Raw genomic sequence first — 15,887 nt, forward strand, 5'->3', positions numbered from 1 at the left:
AATTTGTCTTGTGCTTTTCCACCTACAGATTTCTTTCATGTGCTTCAATTTTGTCTTGAGTAGTCCTAACGAGGTACAGAGTGCTAATATTAGCTCTTTGCAGGTGAAGAAACTGAAACCCAGAAACGTACTGACTTGCACCCAAATTAAAAAGCAAGCAGTGGACTCTTTCTATACCTAAGTTAACACATTGGTCACATTCATATAATTTTATTGTAGTTTGTTACTGTCATTTTCCTTCTGGGAATGAGAGAGTACAAAACTAACATTCTAGCAGCCAACATCTTAGACAGTGATATCTTTGTGTATATTCATTTTTACCCATGTTAAGATAACTATATAGGTTTGTAAAATAATTTAGAGATTAAATACATTATATATGATTGAATATATAATTATATTTGACATGAAATTTATTTTCCTCATTGATAAATGCCCTTAGAATTAGCATCTGCAAATTTGCTACTCTTAAGTGCAGGAGTAGACACTATGTACATTCTTCAGTTACCTAAAAGGGCTGCTTACTAGCATTTGTTCTGTTTACCTCATGTGTTGGGTGACATTCATTTTAACAGCTCTTGTATGTGGTGGTACAGTTCTTACAAATGCATGAGGTTTTCTTACCAGTATAAAGGTCAAAGGCACATTTTGAGATTGGCACTAGCAGGTTCCTTAAACATTTCAGGGTCTCTGTTTCTTTGTCTATAAAATGATTCTTTACTATGATAGGAATCAGTGAAATGTTTTCTATTCAACAGATTGTGAACAGGAAACCACTTTAGTGATCTGAAGTCAGAAAGGTGATGGAGAGATTAACACAGAGTTCATAAGGATCTGAGCTTCTGCTATGTTTTATACCTACAAATGAGCTTTATATATTGACCAGACAGATACTAGATGTGTAAAATCTGCAAATGTCAAAGCTTAGGTCTGGGTGTGTTCTAGCTAAGGAAGCCTTGACAAGCCTAGAGCATCAAAGCCACACCTCAGTTCAGTTAACAGTTGGCTATACTTTTGTGATGAGTGGATCTGTTAGTTGAGCACGGCCTAACTAGCATTGACATTGTCTAGAATTACTATTTATCTGACAGGTTTGCTAAGGAAAGCCCAGTGTGACAAATGTCCTTTGCTTTTACCAGACTAAGGGAGCTGCTCAAAATATGGCTGCTCCAGCCTGCCCCTAGCCCAGTTTCTTGGGAATTCGATTGTGTGCAAGGCTTTATCAATTTGTGATGATTCTATAACCTACAAAGTTTGTATGTTTGATAAGCATCTCTAGTCTCAGTGTTATAGAGAAGTCTCATCAGATCTTTACAGAGACTAAGTGCTTCAGAGTTTGAGCCCAGAGGTGATTCTGTGTAAATATCTTAGTATCTTAGTAGAGAGGTTGCAGTTAGAAATGAACTTGAAAATGTGGCTCTCAGCATATCCCTTTCAGTCTTAACTAAAAGTCTTGACTGTGTGCTTTATGCCTGGCCATTGCATTTAGTGTCCTCGTGCTGAAAGGAAAATAATGGCTTCAGAAACAGTTGAGAATATAATAGGAAAACTAGTTGGTTCAAATTTCTTTTCCGGTAATTGTTTTACAGTTCTTCAGTGGTCTAGCTAGCCAAGAATTCCTGCGAAGAATTGGACTTTATATCTAAAGCTCTGAATTGGGGCTGGTACAGGGGCTGATAACGGAGAGTCTGCCTTCTGATACTTTGACCATATAGCTATGACCTTTGATTGTAAGCAAACATCTATTTCAAAAGCTTCTCTTGCTTTCAGTAACAAGTCTGTGTACCTGTGAGACTGCCAGTGGTTCAAAGTTGTATGTTTGAAAAAGTTTTATTTCATAGTTTTTATGAAATTTGGGAAGTTGTTTACTTAAACAAATGTACAAGAAAATAATTCATAAAAAGCTGAATATATATGTGCAAATTTTCTTAACTATAATAAATATTCAACATTTTTCTAATAAAGATGATTTTTTTTCTGAGTAAAAATGTGCATTTTAAAGACTTCCAGATTTATGTGTTTTTGAAACTGCTAAACTAAAAAGCAGCAGTGCACTTGAGGTTTGAGAAGGGAGTGTGTAGTACAGTGGGGTTTTGGGGGTTCCTTCATTCTAGTCAGGGTGTTCCCAGAGGCTGAGTGCTCCTGCTCCCAACCTTGGCTGGAAGTCCTTGGAGGGCAGGCTGTCAAATTTGTGTTTGTGTCTTGTCCAGTACAGCACAGTGTCTGGCAATTGATAGGCAGGTGACCTATAAATGATGATGAAGTGCTTGTGACTAATGCGACCCCCAGATAAGTTAGACTTTGTACAGTCTCCCCTTTGTAAACACTGCTTTCTCTCACACACACACTCCTGATTTTGCCTCTTTTCTCTTCAAGAATAGTTGGACTGTCCAATAAAGATAAATGGTGCTGTCGCTCCCGGTTTTGCCACTGCCCTGTCCCAGGTTGTCATAGTAAGAGGACTGACTGCTCTAAACAGTTTTGGAAACAGTCCAAAGCCCTAAGAGACTCACGTAAAACACTCACGTTCTATGTCATGTATTGCTCTGAAGAAATGAATCTCTCTGTAAAAGCCCAGTGTATTTTCTGAGCCTCAGGTCCTGGGCATATTAACTCTGGTTTGACCCAGATAACAGCAACCACACTTGCACACACAAATTGATCCATCAAAAACTGTTAAGGTTTGGTTTGTAGCCATGTATTATAATGCTAAATACTGGTTCTAGTTGTCCCAGGGATGAGAGGATCCTCACATACACCAAGTGACGATATGTGACCTTGCTCCTTAATTTAAAGCTATTGGTTGAATAAAGATACCAACAGCCTATAACTGGGCAGAAGAGATGTAGGTGGGGTTTCAGTTCCTGGCCTTCAGGATTGAGGCAGGACCATAAGAGAGGAGAAGAAGGTGGAGAGGGAAGACACCACCACAGGTTAAGTAAGTCATGAAAACATGGCTGGCCAATTGAAGTTAAAAACTCCCCAGATGGAACATGGCAAGTTAAAATGCAGGTTATTGATGGGGAAGTAGATTCTAATACCTTAGAGGGTAGATATCTGCCCAGCTCTAGTGCTTTAATGCTTATAAATATAAAGGTTTTGTGTCTTCTATCTGGGAACTGAATGATCTAAGGCAGGGTACAAACCCCCAACTGAGATTAAATATTCATATGACACAAAACAAGATGGGTTTGGAAGATTGTAATCTCTTCTAATGAGTAATATGAGCCTTCCTTCAGATTGTTGGTTGCTTTTTAACCTACCCTAGAATACCCTGTGCTAGAACATTCTTTGCTCCTTATATAAGTTTTGTTTGACACTTGTCCTTTTATTTTTTCCTGGAAAAGCATTAAAGCAAAAATTCTGTTTCCATAGTGTTGTCTATTGTGTGACCACTTGTTACCCATCCTGTGTGGGAACTTGAGTATTGATACATGTAAAGACACCGAATTTGAAGGAGCTTTCAAGCCTCTGCCTATGCCCTTTCGTACATCACTTATCTGTGAGTACTTGGAAGTAGGCATTTCAGAGTTGGGAACAAAGGTGCTGATTACAGTTAAACCTCTGAGACACAAAATCCAGCATATTCCCTTGTTTGGGGCTTTAACTGGCTGTAACTTAAGTAATGACTTATTCAAATAATAGGAAAGACTTTACTGACCATGGTGAGGAAGAAAATTCTGGGGTGCAGTGTAGATCTCAAATAGCCAAAGTTTGGCAGGAATCAGACTTTTCCTAGTGGGTATGTCCTGGGTTAATTTGAGAAGGTAGGTGTGTGTGTGTGTGTGTGTGTGTGTGTGTGTGTGTGTGTGTGTGTGTGAGTGTGTGTGTGTGTGTGTGTGTGTGTGTATTTTCCTCTCTTTAGTGGCTGCCGTGTGTGTGTGTGTGTGTGTGTATGTGCGTGTGTGTGTGTGTGTGTGTGTGTATTTTCCTCTCTTTAGTGGCTGCCATTTCCTTAGGTGCCACCTGGCTAGCATAAGAATGCAGAAAGAAACACAGAGCTACTACCTCCTCTTGGCTGCTCTCTGTTCAATATTGGAAAGTACAGTAAAGTTCTGAGTTAATGTAAAGCCCATGATATCAAACAACAGAATTCCATTAGTTGTAGTGAATTTATTTCTATTTGTGTAGTTTGTGTAGCTGCTGTGGTTATTAAAGCATCTTTCTACAAGATGTGAGAAAGGACCTTCCAGGTTTTTTGGTGGTGGTGTTTTTTTGTTTTGTTTTGGCATGGGGACTGTCCCCAAAGATTCACATTCTTTCACTTCTAATCCCCATGAATTTTGAATTAGTTGGGTGGAGGTTTCAAGAAAAGTCAAAAGAAATGCACCCTTGCTTGGCCTCTAGTGTTATTGAAAGAACAAATGAAAGAACCCCAAATTGGGACTCTCGCTCCAGTCTCGGGATGGCGGCATACCCCAGGAAGCTCGAGAAGCCGTTCATGATGTAATAACAAGAGGCAGCTTTATTAATGAGATCTCAGGCCGACACCGAGGTCTCGGGCCGACACACCACGCCTCTCACGCAGGAGATAGAGGGCCGACCACCACGAGCCTCTAAAGGTGGGGGTTTATATAGGGAAAGCCAGGGAATTTCTCGCGGTTACACAGGATTGGCTAATTCAAAGGACTCACAGTTACTTTTGGCGCGGAGTTACATCAGCAAAGAGTACGTGCTACCTAGCCGCTCAGCAATGTGGGGAGGGATGATCCATCACACTCAGCAGGGGGATGAGTCACCTCTAGGGAGTGAAGGAAGGGGAGGGGGTGGCTCCAAATGGTCAGGCAAGCCCTATAGTCTCCCTCAGGTACGTCCGGACCTTGTTTATGACTAACTTTTTGAAATTTAACTCTTCATTCCCCTCTACTTGTTGTGAGTTGTTCTAATCTTAGAACTACATGGAGAACTCAGCTTCATCTAGCATAACAGCTTGGTATTGTTGTCTTAACATGAGGATTCTAATCTGGACACTATCTAAGCCTATACACCAAGGTCATGACTAGCTTTTAGAACTTCCAAACTTATACAGATTGTGATCCCTGAGGTACAGTCTCAAGAAGTATTAGGAGTACTAACGTATGTAATGTTACATCATTTGTAAACCTATCCCCACACCTATCTCGATGGAACCCAGGGCAAACATGCTGAGTGTCAGCCCCCTAGGTCCCGGCTCTCAGCCCCAACAGCTAGTACACGGCTGGTGAAAGCTGAGAATTGACGGCTATCAGGGTGGTCAGCAGCATCAGGTATGGTCCTTTCCAGTGAGGCTCAAGTGTCTGGGCTCAGTGTAGCTGCAGTCTCCGACCTGGAACTGATGACTGATGAGATGTCTCAGGGGTCTCCGGAGCATAGGCTGCTGTCAGCTGTGAGCAGATTTCTTTCTGTATCACCTGTAAGTCTTTTAGCCTGGCACATAAATCATTATTACTATGACATGTTGGTTCAGTAACATCATCTAATACAGTCAGGGGAGCTGAGGCCCCATATAAGATCTCAAAGGGGGTAAGGCTGAATCTGGAAGGGGTATTTCTTGCTCTAAAAAGAGCAAGAGGGAAGGAGTGTCACCCAGTCTGCGCCAGTCTCCATGGTCAATTTAATTTGGTCAGGGTCTCTTTTAGAGTTTTATTTATTTACTCTACCTGTCCTGAACTTTGAGGTCTGTAGATACAATGTAATTTCCAATCGACCTCTAAATACTTGCCCACACCCTGGCTTACCTTGGCAACGAAAGTAGGGCCGTTGTCTGACCAGATTACCTTGGGCACTCCAGACTGGGGAAAGATTTCTTCCAGTATCTTCTTGATGACTATCGAGGCTGCCTCTTGCAGTTGTTGGCTTCACCAGGGCATCCAAGAGATGGTAAAGGCATCTGCAGTGCTGATGTGCTGGGGGGTAGAAGTTCAGCCATCCCAGATGACATCGTGTTGTCCACCATGGCAGCACCCACTTATCTCTGACCTTCATTCATGAAGAGAACTGTTCCCGTCTGTGGACAAGGTCCTCAGCTTTCAGCAGGGGTCAATCAGCCAGTTGCAGAGGTCTTTCCTCCACCCATGGGCTTCTGCCAGTGCTTGACACTCATGTTGCAGTGGCTCCAGGTCCGGATTGGGCAGCAAGGTGACCAGATTGTCCCCAACATTTGGAGGATCTATTCCATGGCAGCTGACCACTGGTCCCATCTTTTGGGACACTCTATTCAAAGGCAAAACATCAGCCACTCTACCACAGTTTAAGTCCTGGATTGGGTGATAATTGTTAGTGCCCGACTGGCAGGAAAGCACTAAGCCACACATCTCCCAGCATCAGGTACTGGTGCACTGAGACAGGTCTTAAGCTCCACATACACAGTCTGTAGATATGCATACACATGGCCTCACCCAGCCATTTTAGCCCACGCAAGCCATTTTGGAGAGCAATTTTCTCATGAGCAAGGGATAGGGGCAGTCAGGGATGACCATGAACTAGTGGGTGGGTTACCCGGTCCACGCCAAGGTCCACTGTTCTTCGGGCAGTCCATAAGTATTGTTCGTTGCCAGTAGCCCCTTGCACTCAAGGTCTTTGGATATTGGCCCACAGGGGGGTGGGGGGCATAGGAGCACAGAGCATTGGGTCCCTGTATCCACACTTCCCTTCTATCTCTGTACATAGCCAGCACTCTAGGACCAAGAAGCTCTCCAGTGGCCCCTCTTGTTCTTTCTTGGGCAGTCCCTGACCCAGTGTCCTTTTTCTTCGTATTAGGCACACTGATCTTTAGCCAGGAATTCTCTTCTGTTGCCAGGTACTATCTTCCTAGGTTCCCTAACTACTATGGCCAGTATATGTTCCTCTCTTGTCTTTTATCTCTCTTTAGCTCTCTAACTTCTTCTTTCCTAGCTTCCTGCTCTTTTTTTTTACCTCTTTTCTCTTTTAATCTTACTTTCTCTGTAACTTGTACTAACTCTCAGCAACTTAACCCTTTAAATTTCTGTAACTTTCTCTTCATATCCTTTCCTTATCTTAGCCAGATTGGTGGGGCATTTTCCAGCCCCTCAGAGACCCACCCTTGGAGCCTGGCAGCAGACCTGGCACTCCCTACCTTTAAGCGTATTGAAGTCAACAGGCAGAAGTGAGGGCCTTCCATCTGTGTCTGGAACATTCTTTCTGGCCTCTAGTAGGATTCCGTCTTTCCTCAGTGGTAAAGAAGACCTGTAACAGTTACTAACAAGCATCTCAAATGGGACGGTGAGAAAACAAGAGTATCTTGAGAATAGAGGTCTACTGAAGAGGGCAAATAGCATTTAGTCACACAGCTAAACCAGGAGGCCTTTCTTGGACAAAAAGGCCATTGTACAAATAAGCACAAGCTTAGATTTTCCCTCAAGGAGTATCTCTCTTCAGTGTCAGCTCCGTGGCTTTGCCTCTCAAGAGAACCAGCCTCCAAATGACACTAGGCTTCTAGTAACAGCTAATAACAAAAGGATGGAGAGATGGTTAGAACCTGGGTGCTAGATGCCAGGTGGCTGACAAAAGAATTGTAACCAGTTCACCTGGGGCTATCAGGACCTCAGTAGCAGCCCTTTACCAAACTGTCTCACTGGGTTTAAAAGTCCATGGAAAAGAAAACATTAATCCTGACCTTGGCCACCGCCAAAGCCTGAATTCTAAATCTTGACTGGCAAAACAAAACAAAGTTCTTTAGAGTTTGTGGTAGATTCTTTGAAACTATTTTAGGGGCACTTTTTGTCCCCCAACCTGGGGCATTTTGACCACAGGGGCAGGAACTGGCTGCTGTGGGAATAGGATCAAAGGCACTCTCCATGTTAATGATGACCAACGAGAAAAGTAATTTAATGCTGGAGACTGACTCCTCCCTTGGAATAAGGCCAGCAGATAAGGAAGGCTCCCTTAAAGAACTTCTCTTAATGAGCGCTCTCCTTCTGTGAGCAAATGTTGAAGGTCAAGCCGCAAAAGGTAGAAATTCCTTTCTTGTTCTTGTTTTCCTTAGAGTCCTCTCCCACCTCCCTCTCAGCCTTTTCAGATAGTTCCTCCTGTAGCAATTCTAATGTAGCCTGTCCCTTTAAGGTTCTTTGCTCCCAAGCAAAATTTAAATCTTCCCCAGCTCATCACAGCTGGCTGTGAGCACAAGCACAAATAAAACACTATGCTTTAAAAATTAACTTTGGCTATCAACCAACACACCGCCACTAGAGCGGGGTCCACAAAATTAAGTTTCTTACTCACTAAGCACTAAGGGGACCAAGTAAAACTCAACGAACAAAGCAAACAGTTCCATGGTTTCAAACACAATCGTCAGTCCAAGATTTTAAACACAGTCAAATCTTTTTGATTGTCAGTTGCCGGGTCCTCCCGACAAAATTCAGCTCGTGGAACGTCTCCCAGAGCCTGCGGAGTTGGGGCGCACCCCCCCTTCCGCTATCTAAAAAGGAAAAAGAAAATGGCTGTTCGGAGTAGGAAACCTCGTCTACTCCCGGAGTAGGAATCCGAATCTACTCCCAGGAGCCTGCCCCGGGTGGGGAACCTCTTCCACCCGAGTGCACTCTCAAGCTTTAAACAGGTACCGAGACAGGTCTTCCTGGTTGCTGCCGCCGCAGAGAGCCTGTGGGCAGCACCCCGCGAGCAAACTTGAGCCTCGGGACCACAGGTAAGAACAAGTTCTCTGTTGCAAGAAAGCTGCCTGGTGAAATCGGGACGCACAGAGGCAGAACTCCTCTAGGACCGGGCACGTCCTGTGCTTACCGGAAGTCCCACACCCGCGGATCCCGGCCCGCAGCAGCTCTCTGCTCCAGACCCCGTGGGAAAGAGACCTCACCGCCTGGTCAGGTGGGCACTCCTGAGGCTGCAGAGCGGAAGAGACCACCAACACTGCCCACCCCTGCCCACATCCCTGGCCCAAGAGGAAACTGTATAAGGCCTCGGGGCTCCCGTGGGGGAGGGCCCAGGAGCGGCAGGACCCCTGCCCAAGATACCGCCGGACCATGAAGGAAACAGACCGGATAAACAGTTCTCTGCACCCAAATCCCGTGGGAGGGAGAGCTAAACCTTCAAAGAGGCAGACAAGCCTGGGAAACCAGAAGAGACTGCTCTCTGTACATACATCTCGGACGCCAGAGGAAAACACCAAAGGCCATCTGGAATCCTGGTGCACTGAAGCTCCCGGAAGGGGCGGGACAGGTCTTCCTGGTTGCAGCCGCCGCAGAGAGCCTGTGGGCAGCACCCTGCGAGGGAATTTGAGCCTTGGGACCACAGGTAAGACCAACTTGTATGCTGCAAGTGACCTGCTTGGTGAACTCAAGACACAGGCCCACAGGAACAGCTGAAGACCTGTACAGAGGAAAAACTACACACACGAAAGCAGAACACTCTGTCCCCATAACTGGCTGAAAGAAAACAGTAAAACAGGTCTACAGCACCCCTGACACAGGCTTATAGGGACAGTCTAGCCACTGTCAGAAATAGCAGAACAAAGTAACACTAGAGATAATCTGATGGCAAGAGGCAAGCGCAGGAACCCAAGCAACAGAAACCAAGACTACATGGCATCATCGGAGCCCAATTCTCCCACCAAAACAAACATGGAATGTCAAAACACACCAGAAACTCAAGATATAGTTTCAAAATCATATTTGATCATGATGCTGGAGGACTTCAAGAAAGACGTGAAGAACTCCCTTAGAGAACAAGTAGAAGCCTACAGAGAGGAATCACAAAAATGCCTGAAAGAATTCCAGGAAAACATAAATAAACAAGTAGAAGCCCAAAGAGAGGAGACACAAAAATCCCTGAAAGAATTCCAGGAAAACATAAATAAACAAGTAGAAGCCCATAGAGAGGAGACACAAAAATCCCTGAAAGAATTCCAGGAAAACACAATCAAACAGTTGAAGGAATTAAAAATGGAAATAGAAGCAATCAAGAAAGAACACATGGAAACAACCCTGGATATAGAAAACCAAAAGAAGAGACAAGGAGCTGTAGATACAAGCTTCACCAACAGAATACAAGAGATGGAAGAGAGAATCTCAGGAGCAGAAGATTCCATAGAAATCATTGACTCAACTGTCAAAGATAATGTAAAGCGGAAAAAGCTACTGGTCCAAAACATACAGGAAATCCAGGACTCAATGAGAAGATCAAACCTAAGGATAATAGGTATAGAAGAGAGTGAAGACTCCCAGCTCAAAGGACCAGTAAATATCTTCAACAAAATCATAGAAGAAAACTTCCCTAACCTAAAAAAAGAGATACCCATAGACATACAAGAAGCCTACAGAACTCCAAATAGATTGGACCAGAAAAGAAACACCTCCCGTCACATAATAGTCAAAACACCAAACGCACAAAATAAAGAAAGAATATTAAAAGCAGTAAGGGAAAAAGGTCAAGTAACATATAAAGGCAGACCTATCAGAATCACACCAGACTTCTCGCCAGAAACTATGAAGGCCAGAAGATCCTGGACTGATGTCATACAGACCCTAAGAGAACACAAATGCCAGCCCAGGTTACTGTATCCTGCAAAACTCTCAATTAACATACATGGAGAAACCAAGATATTCCATGACAAAACCAAATTTACACAATATCTTTCTACAAATCCAGCACTACAAAGGATAATAAATGGTAAAACCCAACATAAGGAAGCAAGCTATACCCTAGAAGAAGCAAGAAACTAATCGACTTGGCAACAAAACAAAGAGAATGAAAGCACACAAACATAACCTCACATCCAAATATGAATATAAAAGTAAGCAATAATCACTATTCCTTAATATTTCTCAACATCAATGGCCTCAACTCCCCAATAAAAAAACATAGATTAACAAACTGGATACGCAATGAGGACCCTGCATTCTGCTGCCTACAGGAAACACACCTCAGAGAAAAAGACAGACACTACCTCAGAGTGAAAGGCTGGAAAACAACTTTCCAAGCAAATGGTCAGAAGAAGCAAGCTGGAGTAGCCATTCTAATATCAAATAAAATCAATTTTCAACTAAAAGTCATCAAAAAGATAAGGAAGGACACTTCATATTCATCAAAGGAAAAATCCACCAAGATGAACTCTCAATCCTAAATATCTATGCCCCAAATACAAGGGCACCTACATATGTAAAAGAAACCTTACTAAAGCTCAAAACACACATTGCACTTCACACAATAATAGTGGGAGATTTCAACACCCCACTCTCATCAATGGACAGATCATGGAAACAGAAATTAAACAGAGATGTAGACAGACTAAGAGAAGTCATGAGCCAAATGGACTTAACGGATATTTATAGAATATTCTATCCTAAAGCAAAAGGATATACCTTCTTCTCAGCTACTCATGGTACTTTCTCCAAAATTGACCATATAGTTGGTCAAAAAACGGGCCTCAACAGGTACTGAAAGATAGAAATAATCCCATGGGTGCTATCGGACCACCACGGCCTAAAGCTGGTCTTCAATAACAATCAAGGAAGAATGCCCACATATACTTGGAAATTGAACAATGCTCTACTCAATGATAACCTGGTCAAGGAAGAAATAAAGAAAGAAATTAAAAACTTTTTAGAATTTAATGAAAATGAAGGTACAACATACCCAAACTTATGGGACACAATGAAAGCTGTGCTAAGAGGAAAACTCATAGCGCTGAGTGCCTGCAGAAAGAAACAGGAAAGAGCATATGTCAGCAGCTTGACAGCACACCTAAAATCTCTAGAACAAAAAGAAGCAAATACACCCAGGAGGAGTAGAAGGCAGGAAATAATCAAACTCAGAGCGGAAATCAACCAAGTAGAAACAAAAAGGACCATAGAAAGAATCAACAGAACCAAAAGTTGGTTCTTCGAGAAAATCAACAAGATAGATAAACCCTTAGCCAGACTAAGGAGAGTACACAAAGAGTGCGTCCAAATTAACAAAATCAGAAATGAAAAGGGAGACATAACTACAGATTCAGAGGAAATTCAAAAAATCATCAGATCTTACTATAAAAACCTATACTCAACAAAACTTGAAAATCTTCAGGAAATGGACAATTACCTAGACAGATACCAGGTACCGAAGTTAAATCAGGAACAGATAAACCAGGTAAACAACCCCATAACTCCTAAGGAAATAGAAGCAGTCATTAAAGGTCTCCCAACGAAAAAGAGCCCAGGTCCAGACGTGTTTAGTGCAGAATTCTATCAAACCTTCATAGAAGACCTCATACCAATATTATCCAAACTATTCCACAAAATTGAAACAGATGGATCACTACCGAATACCTTCTACGAAGCCACAATTACTCTTATACCTAAACCACACAAAGACACAACAAAGAAAGAGAACTTCAGACCAATTTCCCTTATGAATATCGACGCAAAAATACTCAATAAAATTCTGGCAAACCGAATCCAAGAACACATCAAAACAATCATCCACCATGACCAAGTAGGCTTCATCCCAGGCATGCAGGGATGGTTTAATATACAGAAAACCATCAACGTGATCCATTATATAAACAAACTGAAAGAACAAAACCACATGATCATTTCACTAGACGCTGAGAAAGCATTTGACAAAATTCAACACCCCTTCATGATAAAAGTCCTGGAAAGAATAGGAATTCAAGGCCCATACCTGAACATAGTAAAAGCCATATACAGCAAACCAGTTGCTAACATTAAACTAAATGGAGAGAAACTTGAAGCAATCCCACTAAAATCAGGGACTAGACAAGGCTGCCCACTCTCTCCCTACTTATTCAATATAGTTCTTGAAGTTCTAGCCAGAGCAATCAGACAACAATAGGAGGTCAAGGGGATACAGATCGGAAAAGAAGAAGTCAAAATATCACTATTTGCAGATGATATGATAGTATATTTAAGTGATCCCAAAAGTTCCACCAGAGAACTACTAAAGCTGATAAACAACTTCAGCAAAGTGGCTGGGTATAAAATTAACTCAAATAAATCAGTTGCCTTCCTCTATACAAAAGAGAAACAAGCTGAGAAAGAAATTAGGGAAACGACACCCTTCATAATAGATCCAAATAATATAAAGTACCTCGGTGTGACTGTAACAAAGCAAATAAAAGATCTGTACAATAAGAACTTCAAGACACTGAAGAAGGAAATTGAAGAAGACCTCAGAAGATGGAAAGATCTCCCATGCTCATGGATTGGCAGGATTAATATAGTAAAAATGGCCATTTTACCAAAAGCGATCTACAGATGCAATGCAATCCCCATCAAAATACAAATCCAATTCTTCAAAGAGTTAAACAGAACAATTTGCAAATTCATCTGGAATAACAAAAAACCCAGGATAGCTAAAGCTATCCTCAACAATAAAAGGACTTCAGGGGGAATCACTATCCCTGAACTCAAGCAGTATTACAGAGCAATAGTGATAAAAACTGCATGGTATTGGTACAGAGACAGACAGATAGACCAATGGAATAGAATTGAAGACCCAGAAATGAACCCACACACCTATGGGCACTTGATTTTTGACAAAGGAGCCAAAACCATCCAATGGAAAAAAGATAGCATTTTCAGCAAATGGTGCTGGTTCAACTGGAGGTCAACATGTAGAAGAATGCAGATCAATCGATGCTTATCACCCTGTACAAAGCTTAAGTCCAAGTGGATCAAGGACCTCCACATCAAACCAGACACACTCAAACTAATAGAAGAAAAACTAGGGAAGCATCTGGAACACATGGGCACTGGAAAAAATTTCCTGAACAAAACACCAATGGCTTATGCTCTAAGATCAAGAATCGACAAGTGGGATCTCATAAAACTGCAAAGCTTCTGTAAGGCAAAGGACACTCTGGTTAGGACAAATCGGCAACCAACAGATTGGGAAAAGATCTTTACCAATCCTACAACAGATAGAGGCCTTATATCCAAAATATACAAAGAACTCAAGAAGTTAGAGCACAGGGAAACAAATAACCCTATTAAAAAATGGGGTTCAGAGCTAAACAAAGAATTCACAGCTGAGGAATGCCGAATGGCTGAGAAACACCTAAAGAAATGTTCAACATCTTTAGTCATAAGGGAAATGCAAATCAAAACAACCCTGAGATTTCACCTCACACCAGTGAGAATGGCTAAGATCAAAAACTCAGGGGACAGCAAATGCTGGCGAGGATGCGGAGAAAGAGGAACACTCCTCCATTTTTGGTGGGGTTGCAGACTGGTACAACCATTCTGGAAATCAGTCTGGAGGTTCCTCAGAATATTGGACATTGAACTACCTGAGGATCCAGCTATACCTCTCTTGGGCATATAGCCAAAAGATGCCCCAACATATAACAAAGACACATGCTCCACTCTGTTCATAGCAGCCTTATTTATAACAGCCAGAAGCTGGAAAGAACCCAGATGTCTTTCAACAGAGGAATGGATACAGAAAATGTGGTACATCTACACAATGGAATATTACTCAGCTATCAAAAACAACGACTTTATGAAATTCGTAGGCAAATGGTTGGAACTGGAAAATATCATCCTGAGTGAGCTAACCCAATCACAGAAAGACATACATGGTATGCACTCAATGATAAGTGGCTATTAGCCCAAATGCTTGAATTACCCTAGATCCCTAGAACAAACGAAACTCAAGACGGATGATCAAAATGTGAATGCTTCACTCCTTCTTTAAATGAGGAAAAAGAATACCCTTGGCAGGGAAGGAAGAGGCAAAGATTAAAACAGAGACTGAAGGAACACCCATTCAGAGCCTGCCCCACATGTGGCCCATACATATACAGCCACCCAATTAGACAAGATGGATGAAGCAAAGAAGTGCAGACCGACAGGAGCCGGATGTAGATCGCTCTTGAGAGACACAGTCAGAATACAGCAAATACAGAGGCGAATGCCAGCAGCAAACCACTGAACTGAGAATAGGACCCCCGTTGAACAAATCAGAGAAAGACCTGGAAGAGCTTTAAGGGGCTCGAGACCCCATATGTACAACAATGCCAAGCAACCAGAGCTTCCAGGGACTAAGCCACTAACTAAAGACTATACATGGACTGACCCTGGACTATGACCTCATAGGTAGCAATGAATATCCTAGTAAGAGCACCAGTGGAAGGGGAAGCTCTGGGTCCCGCTAAGACTGAACCCCCAGTGAACTAGACTGGCTGGGGGGAGGGCGGCAATGGGGGGAGGGTTTGGAGGGGAACACCCATAAGGAAGGGGAGGGGGGAGGGGGGAGGGGGATGTTTGCCCGGATACCGGGAAAGGGAAGAACACTCGAAATGTATATAAGAAATACTCAAGTTAATAAAAAGAAAAAATAAAATGTAAAAAAAAAAATAAAAAAAAAATAAAAAAAATAAACAGGTACCGAAAAACACAATTTACAGCGCGCAACACACACACACAGTGGCCACTCTCAACACGCACACCAAAGTACCTCCAGGAGGCATTCGAGTCTCTGGGCGGTCATGCTCCCATCCCGGACGAGCCCCCAAAAATGAAAGAACAAATGAAAGAACCCCAAGTTGGGACTCTCGCTCCAGTCTCGGGATGGCGGCATACCCCAGGAAGCTCGAGAAGCCGTTCATGATGTAATAACAAGAGGCAGCTTTATTAATGAGATCTCAGGCCGACACCGAGGTCTCGGGCCGACACACCGCGCCTCTCACGCAGGAGATAGAGGGCCGACCACCACGAGCCTCTAAAGGTGGGGGTTTATATAGGGAAAGCCAGGGAATTTCTCGCGGTTACACAGGATTGGCTAATTCAAAGGACTCACAGTTACTTTTGGCGCGGAGTTACATCAGCAAAGAGTACGTGCTACCTAGCCGCTCAGCAATGTGGGGTGGGATGATCCATCACACTCAGCAGGGGGATGAGTCACCTCTAGGGAGTGAAGGAAGGGAAGGGGGTGGC

The 15,887-nt window shown here is 42.9% G+C and overlaps 1 protein-coding gene; it reads left to right on the plus strand.

Moving 5' to 3' along the window:
- The window catches only part of Erich1 (glutamate-rich 1), a gene marked incomplete at its 5' end in the record, with an annotated part of 52,793,804 nt that overhangs the window by 14,487,967 nt on the left and 38,289,950 nt on the right, over positions 1-15,887 (plus strand).

Source organism: Rattus norvegicus, chromosome 16 (genome assembly GCF_021556685.1).
Source record: "Rattus norvegicus strain SHRSP/BbbUtx chromosome 16, alternate assembly SHRSP_T2T, whole genome shotgun sequence".
In the NCBI taxonomy this organism is placed as follows: Eukaryota; Metazoa; Chordata; class Mammalia; order Rodentia; family Muridae; genus Rattus; species Rattus norvegicus.